Source organism: Cyanistes caeruleus, unplaced genomic scaffold (genome assembly GCF_971803275.1).
Source record: "Cyanistes caeruleus unplaced genomic scaffold, bCyaCae1.hap1.1 HAP1_SCAFFOLD_98, whole genome shotgun sequence".
NCBI classification, from domain to species: Eukaryota; Metazoa; Chordata; class Aves; order Passeriformes; family Paridae; genus Cyanistes; species Cyanistes caeruleus.
Window position 1 is genome coordinate 726,676 of NW_028255900.1, and position 13,783 is coordinate 740,458.

The following is a 13,783-nucleotide window of genomic DNA, read 5'->3' on the forward strand; positions in this document are numbered from 1 at the left end:
ATTCTTAGCAATTTGGTTAGTTTACAGCATCTTCAAGGGAGAAATACAGAAGAAAATGTCCTGGAACCAGAAAATAATAAAGGCACTGATGTGAGATCCTCACCCCCACCATCTTCTGGTTCTCCAGTTCGTGACAACATCCAGGACAATGCTTACATCAATCAAGGATTCGAAGAACATCAAGTATAAACTCAGAAACAAAGGACTGTATCAAGTGAAAACATTTGCACTTCTAGTGAAGTAAAAATGCTTTCAAAGTGGGGAATAATAGTAAAAGGTCTTAAAATCTTAGAAAATTCAGGGACTTAGAAATAAAGTTAGGTTTGGCAAGCCTGGGAAAAGTAGGCTATGGGAAATGTTAGGCCTTGTCCTTGCTAAAGATCAGGTGAAACTGCACCTGTGTTAGCAGTATATAATAAATGATACAATTGTTAGATGTGATTAGATATTATTATTGTTTAAAGAAGATGAGGAACAATGTTAGGGGTCTGAGGGGGATCATGAGAAATCCATGCTTGGGTAACATCAATGTATACAATAGAACGCTGTAAGTTTAATAATTAATATATAAGTTTTATAATGATAGAGTAGAAAAACATGTTCAACTCAAAACCAAGTCGGGTCAGATTTGGGTATGTGTACCCCTGACACCCAGATCTCTTAATAAAGCACCTGCATATAATCATTCATGATTGTCTGTGCTCCTGAACGCTAACAATTTCATCAGATTTTACTGGAATTTTGTGAGAAATTTGTGGAATTTTGTGGGATATTTTGTAAAATTTTGTGAGATATTGAGGAGATACAGTGAATTTTGTGGGAAATTTTCTGGAATTTTGAGGATTTTTCTAGAATTTTTTGGGATTCTGAGAAGACTTGAAGAGTTTTTTGGTATTTTTCTGGAATTTTGTGGAACACTGTGGAGATTTTGTGGATGCTTCTGGAATTTTGTGGGATTTTTCTTGAATTTTGTGGGGCTTTTCAAGAATTTTGTGATTTTTTTTTCTGGAATTCTGTGTAAATAGGAGGAGATTCTGTGGGATGTTTCTGGAAATTGGTAGGGTTTTGATAAGATTGAGGGTTTTTTTTAATTTTTCTGCAATTTTATGGGATTTTTCTGGAATTTTGTAAAAATTGTGGAGATATTTTGGGATGTTTCTGGAAATGTGTAGGGTTTTGAGAAGTTTTAGGAAATTTTGTGGGTGTTTTCTGCCATTTTGTGAGATTTTAAGGAGACTTGAAGGATTTTGTGGGAGGTTTATAGAATTATTGGGATTTTTATGGAATGTTGTGGGGTTTTTGTGGAATTTTGTGGGATTTTGAGGAGACTTGAGGAATTTTGAGGGATTTTTCTTAGGCTTTGAGGAAATTGGAGCAGATTTTTTGGGATGTTTCTGGAATTTGGTAGAGTTTTGAGACGTTTCAGGGATTTTTGTGGGATTTTTCTGGAATTTCATGGGATTTTTCAGAGCTTTTGTGGGATTTTGATAAAATTTAAATATTTTTGTGGGATTTTTTTGGAATTTTGTGGGATTTGTTTTGAATGTTGTGAAATTTTGTGGGATTTTGAGGAGACTTGAACAATTTTGTGGGATTTTTCTTAGATTGTGTGGAAATTTGTGGAGATTTTGTGGGATGTTTCAAAAATTTGGTAGGGTTATGAGAAGATTTAAGAATTTTTTGGGATTTTGCTGCAATTTTGTAGGATTTTTCTGGAATTTTGTGGTATATTGAGGAAACTTGATGAATTTTGAGGGATATTTCTAATATTTTCTGGAAATTTGTGCAGATTTTGTGAGATGTTTCTGGAATTTGATGAAGGGAGAAAATTTAGGTAATTTTGTGGTATTTTTTTCAAATGTTGTCAAACTTCTCTTAAATTTTGAGGAATTTTCTCAAATTTTGAGGGATTTTTGTAGAATTTTGTGGAAATTGTGGAGATTTTGTGGGATGTTTCTGGAATTCGGTAAAGTTTTGAGAAGATTTAGTGAATTTTGTGGTATTTTTTTCTTTAATGTTGTGGGATTTTTTTAAAAATTTTGTGGGATTTTGAAGAGATTTTTGTGGAAGTTTCTTGAATTTTGTGAGATTTTCTTTGAATTTTGAAAGATTTCGAAGACTCATGTTTTGTGGATCTTTGTAGGATTTTGAGGAGACTTGAAGGATTTTGATGGCCTTTTTCTTAGATTGTGTGGAAATTAGTGGAGATTTTGTGGGGTGTTTCTGGAATTTGGTTGGGTTTTCGGAAGTTTCAGGGAATTTTGTGGGATTTTTTTGGAATGTTGTAGTAATTTTCTGGAATTGTGTGGGATTTTGAGGAGACTTGAAGAATTGTGAGGGATTCTTCTTAGATTGTGTGGAAATTTGTGGAGATTTTTTGGGATATTTCTGGAATTTGTTGGGCTTATGAGAAGATTTTTGGAATTTTGAGGGGTTTTTTTCTGGAATTTTGTGAGGTGTTCGTGGAATTTGGTGGGATTTTTTTTGAATGTTGTGGAATTGTCAGGAATTTTGTAGGATTTTAAGAAGACCTGAGATATTTTGTGGGTTGTTTCTAGAATTGTTAGGATTTTTTGGAATGTTGTGGGGTTTTTGTGGAATTTTGTAGGATATTGAGGAGCCCTGAAGAATTGTGTGGGATTTTTCTCAGGCTTTGTGGAAATTTGTGAAGATTATGTGGGATATTTCTGGAATTTGGTAGGGTTTTGAGAAGATTTAGGGAATTTTGTGGGTGTTTTCAGGCATTTTTCTGGATTTTTCTGGAAGGTGGCGGGATGTTTCTGGAATTTTGTGATGATTTTTTGTAATTTGGGTGCTTTTGGAGAGACTTGAAGAATTTTGAGTACATTTTTCTTAGATTGTGAGGAAATTAGTGGAGATTTTGTGGGGATATTTCAAGAATTTGGAAGGGTTTTCTGAAGTTTTAGGGAATTTTGTGGGATTTTTTTGGAATGTTGTGGTAATTTTCAGGAATTTTGTGTGATTTTAAGCAGCCTTGATGAATTGTGTGGGATTTTTCTTAGATTGCATGGAAATTTCTGGAGATTTTTGTGGGATATTTCTGGAATATGGTAGGCTTATGAGAAGATTTAGGGAATTTTGTAGATTTTTTTCAGGAATTTTGTGAGGTGTTTCTGGAATTTTGTGGGATTTTGAGGAGACTTGAAAAATTTTGAAAGGTTTTTCGTAGATTGCGTGGAAATTTGGGGAGATTTTGTGGGATGTTTCTGGAATTTGTTGGGCTTAGGAGAAGATTTTGGGAATTTTGCGGCTTTTTGTCTGGAATTTTGTGAGGTATTTCTGGATTTCGGTGCGATTTCTTTGGAATGTTGTGGAATTGTCTGGAATTTTGTGGGATTTTGAGGAGACTTGAAGGATTTTGTGGGATGTTTCTAGAATTTTTAGGAATTTTTTGGAATGTTGTGTGGTTTCTGTGGAATTTTGTGGGATATGGAGGAGCCTTCAAGAATTGTGTGGGATTTTTCTTAGATTGTGTGGAAATTTGTGGGGATTTTGTGGGATGTTTCTGGAATTTGTTGAGCTTATGAGAAGATTTAGGGAATTTTGTGGGATTTCTTTGGAATGTTGTGGTAATTTTCTGGAATTTTCTGGGATTTTGAGGAGACTTGAAGAATTGTGAGGGATTCTTCTTAGATTGTGTGGAAATTTGTGGTGATTTTTTGGGATATTTCTGGAATTTGTTGGGCTTATGAGAAGATTTTTGGAATTTTGAGGGTTTTTTTCAGGAATTTTGTGAGGTGTTCCTGGAATTTGGTGGGATTTTTTTTGAATGTTGTGGAATTGTCAGGAATTTTGTGGGATTTTGAGGAGACTTGAAGGATTTTGTGGGATGTTTCTTATATTGTGTGGAAATTAGTGGAGATTTTGTGGGATATTTCTGGAATTTGGTAGGGTTTTGAGAAGATTTAGGGAACTTTTGTGGCTGTTTTCTGTCATTTTTTGGGATTTTTCTGGAATTTTGAGGGATGTTTCTAGAATTTTTTGATGTTTTTGTGCAATTTGGGTGATTTTGAGGAGACTTGTAGAATTTTGATGGCCTTTTTCTTAGATTTTGTGGAAATTGGTGGAGATTTTGTGGGGTGTTTCTGGAATTTGGTTGGGTTTTCGGAAGTTTCAGGGAATTTTGTGGCATTTATTGGGAATGTTGTGGTAATTTTCTGGAATTTTGTGGGATTTTGAGGAGCCCTGAAGAATTGTGTGGGATTTTTCTTAGATTGTGTGGAAATTAGTGGAGATTTTGTGGGATGTTTCTGGAATTTGTTGAGCTTATGAGAAAATTTTGGGAATTTTGTGGGTTTTTTTCAGGAATTTTTGAGATGTCTCTGGAATTTGGTGGGATTTCTTTGGAATGTTGTGGAATTGTCTGAAATATTGTGGGATTTTGAGGAGACTTGAAGGATTTTGAGGGGTTTTTCTTATATTGTGTGGAAATTAGTGGAGATTTTGTGGGATGTTTCTGGAATTTGTCGAGCTTATGAGAAGATTTTGGGAATTTTGTGGGGTTTTTTATGAAATTTTGTTCAATGTTTCTGGAATTTTGTGGGATTTTGAGGAGCCTTGAAGAATTGTGTGGGATTTTTCTTAGGTTTGGTGGAAATTTTTAAAGACCATGAGGGTTGTTTCTATAATTTGGTTAGGTTTTGAAAAGATTTAGGGAATTTTGTGGGATTTTTTTGTAATTTGGTGGGCTTATGAGAAGATTTTGGGAATTTCGTGGATTTTTTTCTGGAATTTTGTGGAATGTTTATGGAATTTGGTGGGATTTTGGGGAGACTTGAAGGATTTTGTGGGATGTTTCTTATATTGTGTGGAAATTAGTGGAGATTTTGTGGGATATTTCTGGAATTTGGTAGGGTTTTGAGAAGATTTAGGGAACTTTTGTGGCTGTTTTCTGCCATTTTTTGGGATTTTTCTGGAATTTTGAGGGATGTTTCTAGAATTTTTTGATGTTTTTGTGCAATTTGGGTGATTTTGAGGAGACTTGTAGAATTTTGATGGCCTTTTTCTTAGATTTTGTGGAAATTGGTGGAGATTTTGTGGGGTGTTTCTGGAATTTGGTTGGGTTTTCGGAAGTTTCAGGGAATTTTGTGGCATTTATTGGGAATGTTGTGGTAATTTTCTGGAATTGTGTGGGATTTTGAGGAGACTTGAAGAATTGTGTGGGATTTTTCTTAGATTGCGTGGAAACTGGTGGAGATTATGTGGGATATTTTTGGAATTTTGTAGGTTTATGAGATGATTTTGGGAATTTTGTGGATTTTTTTCTTGAATTCTTGAGATGTTTCTGGAATTTGGTGGGATTTCTTTGGAATGTTGTGGAATTGTCTGAAATATTGTGGGATTTTGAGGAGACTTGAAGGATTTTGAGGGATATTTCTAGAATTTTTAGGATTATTTTGGAATGTTGTGTGGTTTCTGTGGAATTTTGTGGGATATGGAGGAGACTTGAAGAGTTTTGAGGGATTTTTCTTAGGTTTAGTGGAAAGTTTTAAAGATTATGTGGGATGTTTCTGGAATTTGGTAGGGTTTTGAGAAGATTTAGAGAATTTTGTGGGATTTTTTTTGTAAAGTTGTAATTTTCTGAAATTTTTTTGGATTTTAAGGAGACTTGGAGAATTGTGTGGGATTTTTCTTAGATTGTGTGGAAATTAGTGGAGATTTTGTGGGATATTTCTGCAATTTGGTAGGCTTATTAGAAGATTTTGGGAATTTTGTGGGGTTTTTTCAGGAATTTTGTGAGATGTTTCTGGAATTTGTTGGGATTTCTTTGGAATGTTGTGGAATCGTCTGGAATTTTATGGGATTTTGAGGAGACTTGAAGGATTTAGTGGGAGTTTTGTTATATTGTGTGCAAACTTGTGGAGATTTTGTGGGATGTTTTTGGAATTTGGTGGGCTTATGAGAAGATTTTGGGAATTTTGTGGATTTTTTTTCTGTAATTTTTGAGGTGTTTCTGGAATTTGATTGGATTTCTTTGGAATGTTGTGGAATTGTCTGGAATTTTGTGGGATTTTGAGGAGACTTGAAGGATTTCGTGGGGTGTTTCTAGAATTTTTATGATTATTTTGGAATGTTGTGTGGTTTCTGTGGAATTTTGTGGGATTTTGAGGAGACCTGAAGAATTTTGAGGGGTTTTTCTTAGGTTTAGTGGAAATTAGTGGAGATTTTGTGTGATATTTCTGGAATTTGGTAGGGTTTTGAGAAGATTCGGGAACTTTTGTGGGTGTTTTCTGCCATTTTTTGGGATTTTTCTGGAATTTTGCGGTGTGTTTCTAGAATTTTGTGATGTTTTTGTGTAATTTGGGTGATTTTGAGGAGACTTGAAGAATTTTGATGGCCTTTTTCTTAGATTTTGTGGAAATTAGTGGAGATTTTGTGGGGTGGTTCTGGAATTTGGTTGGGTTTTTAGAAGTTTCAGGGAATTTTGTGGCATTTATTGGGAATGTTGTGGTAATTTTCTGGAATTGTGTGGGATTTTGAGGAGACTTGGAGAATTGTGTGGGATTTTTCTTAGATTGCATGGAAACTTGTGGAGATTTTGTGGGATATTTCTGGAACTTGGCAGGCTTATGAGAAGATTTTGGGAATTTTGTGGATTTCTTTCTTGAATTCTTGAGATGTTTCTGGAATTTGGTGGGATTTCTTTGGAATGTTGTGGAATTGTCTGAAATATTGTGGGATTTTGAGGAGACTTGAAGGATTTTGTGGGATGTTTCTAGAATTTTTAGGATTATTTTGGAATGTTGTGTGGTTTCTGTGGAATTTTGTAGGCTTATGAGGAGATCTGGGGAATATTGTGGGGTTTTTTCAGGAATTTTGTGAGATGTTTCTGGAATTTGTTGGGATTTCTTTGGAATGTTGAGGAATTGCCTGGAATTTTGTGGGATTCTGAGGAGACTTGAAGGATTTTGTGGGATGTTTCTGGAATTTTGTGGGATATTTTTTGAATGTTGTGTGGTTTCTGTGGAATTTTGTGGGATATGGAGGAGAATTGAAGAACTTTGAGGGATTTTTCTTAGGTTTTTTGGAAATTTGTAAAGATTGTGTGGGATGTATCTGGAAGTTGGTGGGCTTATGAGAAGATTTTGGGGACTTTGTGGGGGTTTTCTTTGTAAGTTTGTGAGGCGTTTCTGGAATTTGGTGGGATTGTTTTGGAATGTTGTGGTAATTTTCTGGAATTTTGTGGGATTTTGAGGAGCCTTGAAGAATTGTGTGGGATTTTACTTTGATTGTGCGGAAATTTGTGGAGATTTTTGTGGGATATTTCTGGAATTTGGTAAGCTTATGAGAAGATTAAGGGAATTTTGTGGATATTTTACTGGAATTTTGTGAGGTTTTTCTGGAATTTTGTGGGATTTTGAGGAGTCTTGAAGTGTTTTGAGGGGTTTTTCTTAGATTGTGCGGAAATTTTTGGAGATAATGTGGGATATTTCTGGAATTTGGTAGGGTTTTGAGAAGATTTAGGAATTTTTGTGGGTGTTTTCTGCCATTTTTTGGGATTTTTCTGGAATTTTGCGGTGTGTTTCTAAAATTTTGTGATGTTTTTGTGTAATTTGGGTGATTGTCCTGGTTTAGGGTAAATTTGGGAGAAAACCTCCAGTGGGCTCCCCCCGGGAAGCAAACCCACGTGGCCCCTTTCTCCCACCCCCCATCCAGTTCGGGAAGAGATTTCTCTGAGAGGAGTGGAAAAAACCTGTTTATTTCCCAGGCACAGCACTACCCAGCACAAAAATGAACGATATCAAATTACAAAACCTCTCGCCCTTCAGCAGAGATGAGGAACTTCAGAGGGTCTCTTTCCTGGGGGTGTTGGCTCTGTTATCAGTCCCTCTGGCGCTGGAAAATGCCGCTGCCCAGGCTGGGCTCCCGGTAGTCCAGGGGTGCTCCCGGTGCTCCCCCGAGTCCCCAGTCCAGAGCAGCTTCGATTCGTTTCAGGAAAAGGGAAAGAAAACAGTCCAGGAAGACCTCTCTGCTCCGGCTAGCTGGAAAGCCAAGGCGATCTGTGTCTTGTTGTCTGTCTGTGCTGTAGTCAAAACTCCCGATGCGGGGGGAGCAAGTGCAGTCTGATAACAGACTTGGTGCTTCTTTTCCACTCACTTTTACTCTCAGATGGAATTTTAAGAATACAAAACCTGTGTCTGGGTTAGGTGGACGAATGGGGATACAATTTAACATCATAATCAACCCAGGACACACGCCCACTGTGCTTTCCAGCTGCTTTGCTCCAGCTCCCCCCAGATCACCACGAATTCCACTGAACTGAAACAAATCCAAATCCTCGTGGGTCGGGACAAGGGCAGGGAGAGGTCACTCAGGGATCACCATCAGGGGCACAACAGCCCGACATGGGGAAATGAACTGAACTTAGGACTGAGCAAATCAGACCAGGAGAATGAGGATTAAAATCAATCTTGAGAAACACCTCCTCCCGCTCCTGAACTTTTCTGTCCGGGCCGCTGCTCGCGGGGCACAGAGAGGGGCCCGGCCGTGTCCCTCCAGACCTCGCTGGGAATCAGCCCAGAGCCCTCAGCCTTCCTTGTGCCCATCCCCGGGGCCCCTTGTGGGCTCCCAATGGCTCCCGTGGCTCTCCCAGTCCATCCCAGCCTCTCCCAGTCCATCCCAGTCACTCCCAGTGACCCCGCCTGTCCATCTCGCCCCTCCGTGTATCTCTCGCCCCTCAGCCAATCAGAGCGCCCCTCTCTGATGACTCATCAGTTGCCGGGCAGATCCACAGAGCCGAGAGCCCCGCGCTGGACTCGGCCGCCCAGCGCCGTGCGCTTCATTCCCAGTCCCTCCCAGTGCCACCACAGTCCCGCCCAGTGCCACCACAGTCCCTCCCAGTGCCACCACAGTCCCGCCCAGTGCCACCACAGTCCCTCCCAGTGCCACCACAGTCCCGCCCAGTGCCACCACAGTCCCTCCCAGTGCCACCACAGTCCCGCCCAGTGCCACCACAGTCCCTCCCAGTGCCACCACAGTCCCGCCCAGTGCCACCACAGTCCCGCCCAGTGCCACCGCAGTCCCTCCCAGTGCCACCACAGTCCCGCCCACTCCTTTTTAGCCATTCCCAGTCTATTCCTAATTCATTCTCACTTCACTCCCAGACCTCCACACTCTCTTCCAGTGTCCCAGTATCCACTCTCATCTCTTTCAGTGACATCCCAGTCCCTGCCAGTCCATTCCCAGTCCCTCCCATTTCCACACCACTCCTCTCCACTCTCTCCCAGTGCCCATCCCAGCGTGTCCATCTCGCTGGTGCCCTCCAGCTCCCAGCCCGGCCCCGGCCGCCTGCTCTGCTCCCTGATGGATTTCTCCCCTGCCCACATCCAGCTGAGCTGCTCCCAGGGCCAGCAGCAGCTCTCGGGCCACGTGCTGGCCACTGCCGTGCTCCCCAGCGGGGACTGGAGCCAGCAGCTCCTGGTGCTGCTGGAAACTCCCCCGGCAATGCGGGCTCAGCTCCAGCTGCCAGGTGCAGCACGGCAGCCTGGAGCACCCCCTGAGCCGGCACTGGGGCACGGCCCGGCCCCCACAGCGCCGGGGGCAGCGGGGGAGGCACTGGGGGGGCCCAGAGGGGGATTGGGGTGTGCTGAGAGGAACTGGGAGGGAGTTTGAGACAGACTGGTTTAAACTGGAGAAGGGATTGAGGTGCTTAGGATGGCTGGGAAGGGGATTAAAGGATGTTGGGGAGGGTGGGATGGGGTTCTGGGGGTGCTGGTGGACACTGGGAGGGAGTTTGGGGGTGCTGGGTGTCACTGGGAGGGATTTGAGTGAGCCTGGAGGAGCTGGAAGGAGATTGGGGATTGGAAAGCAGGGATTGGGATGAGGTTGGTTGTGCTGGAAGAGACTGGGAGGAGTCTTGATGAGTCCTGGTGGGGCTGGGAAGGGACTGGGAGAGGGTCTGGGGGTCCAGGGGCAGTGGGGGGAAATTGGGAGGGGGCTGTGGGATCCTGAGAGGAACAGGAGGGGCTCTGCTGGGTCCTGGGGAGGCTGGGAAGAGACTGGCAGTGATTTACCAAAACAGCAATATTGATCCAGTATCAACATCAATCTGTTAATGGACAAAAAACCTCTCCAACAGTTTAAAGTTACAAAGTGGATGTTTAATCACAGCACTGGGCGAGGGCGGGAGTCACCCCTTAATATGCACTGCAAGCTGACAAAAGATTCCAGTGTCTATTTATTTACAAAAGTCTTGAATATCCAAAATACTAATACATATTAATACCAATACATATGCATAATGCTAACACTTCCCATTCCCCACTTTGGATTAAAATGCACTGTAATCAGTTTAAAATGTCATTACAACTGCGTGGTTGGCTCCCCAATTTGAGGAGGGGGTCGTTTTGGTGAGGAGGGGTCATCAGGAGATGAAGGAAAACCGCTCTTCCTCACTCTCGCCTTTCTACCTTTACAATGGTTGACATTACAAATGACATTTGGTACAACTCCAATTTCCTCCCTTGTGACTTTGAAATGGGTTTCCAGATGTAAGGTCTGTGATCTTCCTGAACCCGTTTATCACTTTCTCTTTTCTCATTATAAGCACAGCTAAACAAACATACAGTGACAAGTAATTTTTTACCTAAGTCTGAGATTCATTATCTCAAATCCTGCTTCTCACTTCATCATTAACTCTAACTAGCTCCAGCAAGGCCTATCTCTAGCTGAGATCTCCAAATTTTCTAAAATACCTAATTTTTTAAAATTAGTTAGTCCAAAGGAGGTTCCAGAGCGTCCTGGGCAGGCTGGGGGAGACTGAGAGGGTCCTTGGAGGTACCTGTGGGGTCTGTGAGAGGTTTTGGGGGTCCTGCCCTCTGCAGTTGCCCCAGGGACGCCATGAAATGCCACCTGCAGTAAGATGCTTACGGAGATTGGAGTCTCCATGTTGGGTTTCGTCTTCCTGGTTCTGGGGCTCAGCATCTACCTGAGCAAGAATGTGAGACGGGGTCCCTAAGTTTGGATATCCCCTCCCCCAGAGCATGTGTGTTCCCTCAGGGCCCCCAAGCCCGGTGTCACCCCCTTTTCTCTGCCAACAGTGCTCCTGAGGCAGCGACAAAAGGTTCTCTAGGATTGAAAGTCAACAAATCCAGTCTCCTCAAGGAATTCCTATTGTTGGTCTGTGTCCTGATGGATTTTCATTCCCCTGCTTTCATCCAGGCGCCCACAGGGAGCCAGGAAGATGTGGAGCCTCCCAGCCACGTGTCTTCCCAACACAGATCACCAGGACCACGGATCACCAGGGCTCTGCCCAACGGGGGTCACTGGGGATCATCCAACGCCCATCCTCCCATGGGGGATGGAGCTGGAGCAGCGCACGAAGCTCTTCCCGCACCCGGGGCACTCGCAGGGCTTCCCTTACTGGTGCCTCCGTTGGTGTTGGGTCAAGTGAGAGCTCTGTGAGAAGCTCTTCCCACACTGGGGACACTCGTAGGGCCTCTCCCCACTGTGGATGCGCCGGTGGAGAGTGAGGGTGGAGTTGCGGTTGAAGCCCTTCCCGCAGTCGGGGCAGCGGAAGGGCCTCTCGTCTGTGTGAATCCGCTCATGTCTGATGACACTGGAGCTGCGCTGAAACCTCTTCCCACACTGGGGACACTCATAGGGCCTCTCCCCAGTGTGGATGAGCTGGTGTTTTCTCAGGTCAGAGCTCCACCCAAAGCTTTTCCCACATTTCAAGCAGGTGTAGGGCCGTTCCCCAGTGTGGATCACCTGGGGTGCCCTCAGGTTGGACCTCTTGCTGAAGCACTTCCCACATTTTCCACACTCATAGGGCTTTTCCCCAGTGTGGATCCTCTGGTGTTCCCTCAGGTAGGAGATGTAGCTGAAGCTCATCCCACATTCCCCACACTCGTAGGGCTTTTCCCCAGTGTGAATCACCTGGTCCTGGATCAGCTCGCACCTGTACCTGAAACCCTTCCCACATTCCAAGCAGTTGCAGGGCTTCTCCCCACCATGAGGCTTCTCCCCCAGCTCTGAGCTCTGGCTGGATCTCTGGCCATGTTCCTGGTATAGGGGGGGATCTTTCCTCCTCGCAGCTCCCTGGGCTGGGTTTGCAGACCCTTCTCATGCGGCTTCTCCAGGGCTTTTCCACCTCCTCCATCCAGCCACGGCTTAGGAATGAAAAATCCTGGTTTGGGGGAAAAAACAAGAGGAGAGCACTTTGGGCTGGGGGTACCTCCTTGCCCAAGGTGCTCTCAGGAAGTCACTGGGCATCTTGTGTCTGAAAGAACCTCCAGGACACCAAGATTCAGCACCAACATCCTCCAAACATCAAAAGAGATCAAAAACTTCCAAAACACCAAAAAGCTGATATCCTCCCAAAATAGAAAGATTCAGCCCCCACAAAAAAACAAAGCACCAACATTCAGCCCAATAAAGCTCAGAAACACCAAGATTCAGCCCCGTGAAAATCGTGCATCTCCCTGCCCGGGCACTCGCTGCATGGGGGGTGAGGGGGGCAATGAGGCCGGGCCGGAGCAGGGGGTGCCTGAGAGAGGCCCCGAGCCCGGCAGAAGCCCCTGCACAGCCATGCAAGTGGCTCCTGGCCGGACTCGGGGATCCCCCTGGCCATCCCCGCTGGAGCAGCCTGGTCCTGAGGGACTCTGGCCCCTGCGAGGGACCCCAGGCTGCAGCAGGACAAGGATTCCTGGCCCTCAGGGGGAGGCAGTGACATGACCTGACTGTGACCCCCATCCCTGTGCCTCTGGGCGGGGAGGGGGACGGAGAGGGGCACAAAGTTAAGCCCGGGAAGGAGGGAGAGCTGGGGGGAAGATGGATTTCCATAGGAATTACTTTGCTTCTCGTTTTCTTGTTCTGACATGTTGGATAATAAATTCAATTAATTTCCCCAAGTCAGGTGTGCTGTGCCCGTGACGAAGGATTGAACTGTCCCTACCCCCATCCCGACCCCCGAGCCTTTCCTTGAGTGTTCTGCTCCCCGCCCGGGCCAGGAAGGAAAGTCACGGAGTTTTTGCCTCTTTCTGGCATCCCCTGCTCCATCCCGGACTCACCCCCAGCTCCCTCAGCTCCCGGGCACCCCGAGCTCCCGGCGCTTCAGCGCAGCGGCGCTTCCTTGGCCTCCTGCCCGGGCCGGGCCCAGCGCCGGGGCCGCTCCTCAGCCCAGGGGGCCGAGAAATGGCGGAGCTCAACCTAAGGCAGGCGAGGCCGTGCCGTGTGCAGAGCCCGCCGCTGGCTGCGATTGGCTGCTTCTGCCGTCACTCGTGGCTCTGGCGCGCGCTGATTGGGCAGAGCGGGGACAAGCCCGGCCCCGCCGGCGCCCCCAGGGCGGCCGTGGGGCAGGAGAGCCGCCATTGCCGGAGCGTCTGTGCGGGCCCGGCAGCGGCGGCAGCAGCGGCCGGAGCCCGGTGAGGCGGCGGCGGAGCTCGGAGGCGGCCCCGGCCATCGCAGGTGGGAGCCGCGCTCGGTTCTGCGGGGGCTCGGGGCTCGCTGCGGGCCCGGGAGGGGGCGGCAGGGGGCTGTGGCGGGTGGCTTGTGCCGTGGGCGGCCCGTGTTGGCCCTGGGCTGAGGGCGCTGCGGGAGCGGCTGCCCGCGGTCTCCTTGCCGCTGGGGCCTCGGCAGGAGGCGGTGGCGGAGCAGCGCTGGCTCGTCCCGCTTCGTGTCGGGAGGCCGGAGGTGGCTGCGCTGGGCCCGGGGCCGGGCGGGAAAATTCCCGGCGCCAGAGGTTTGTGTGGCCCAAGGAGCCAGAGGAGTGGTGTGCAAGTGACTTTATTGCTGCCCAAAGGGAGAGGCCATGGGGCATTTG

General features: G+C 45.5%; 1 protein-coding gene and 1 long non-coding RNA gene across 2 annotated transcripts in view; one reads left to right on the forward strand and one right to left on the reverse strand.

The window, feature by feature from the left end:
- Positions 1 to 10,099: 10,099 nt before the first annotated feature.
- LOC147646455 (uncharacterized) lies at positions 10,100 to 13,211 on the reverse strand. The gene is made up of 2 exons (XR_015281872.1): positions 13,032 to 13,211; positions 10,100 to 12,148 (listed from the first exon to the last, which is right to left on the reverse strand). It is a non-coding gene; the product is annotated as an uncharacterized LOC147646455 (long non-coding RNA).
- A 147-nt stretch (positions 13,212 to 13,358) lies between these two features.
- LOC147646456 (uncharacterized) overlaps positions 13,359 to 13,783 on the forward strand; it is a 44,227-nt gene continuing 43,802 nt past the window's right edge. The window contains exon 1 of the mRNA XM_086873435.1: positions 13,359 to 13,428. The gene's annotated coding sequence lies outside the window, so the exon portion shown is untranslated. The remainder of the gene's footprint in view (positions 13,429 to 13,783) is intronic.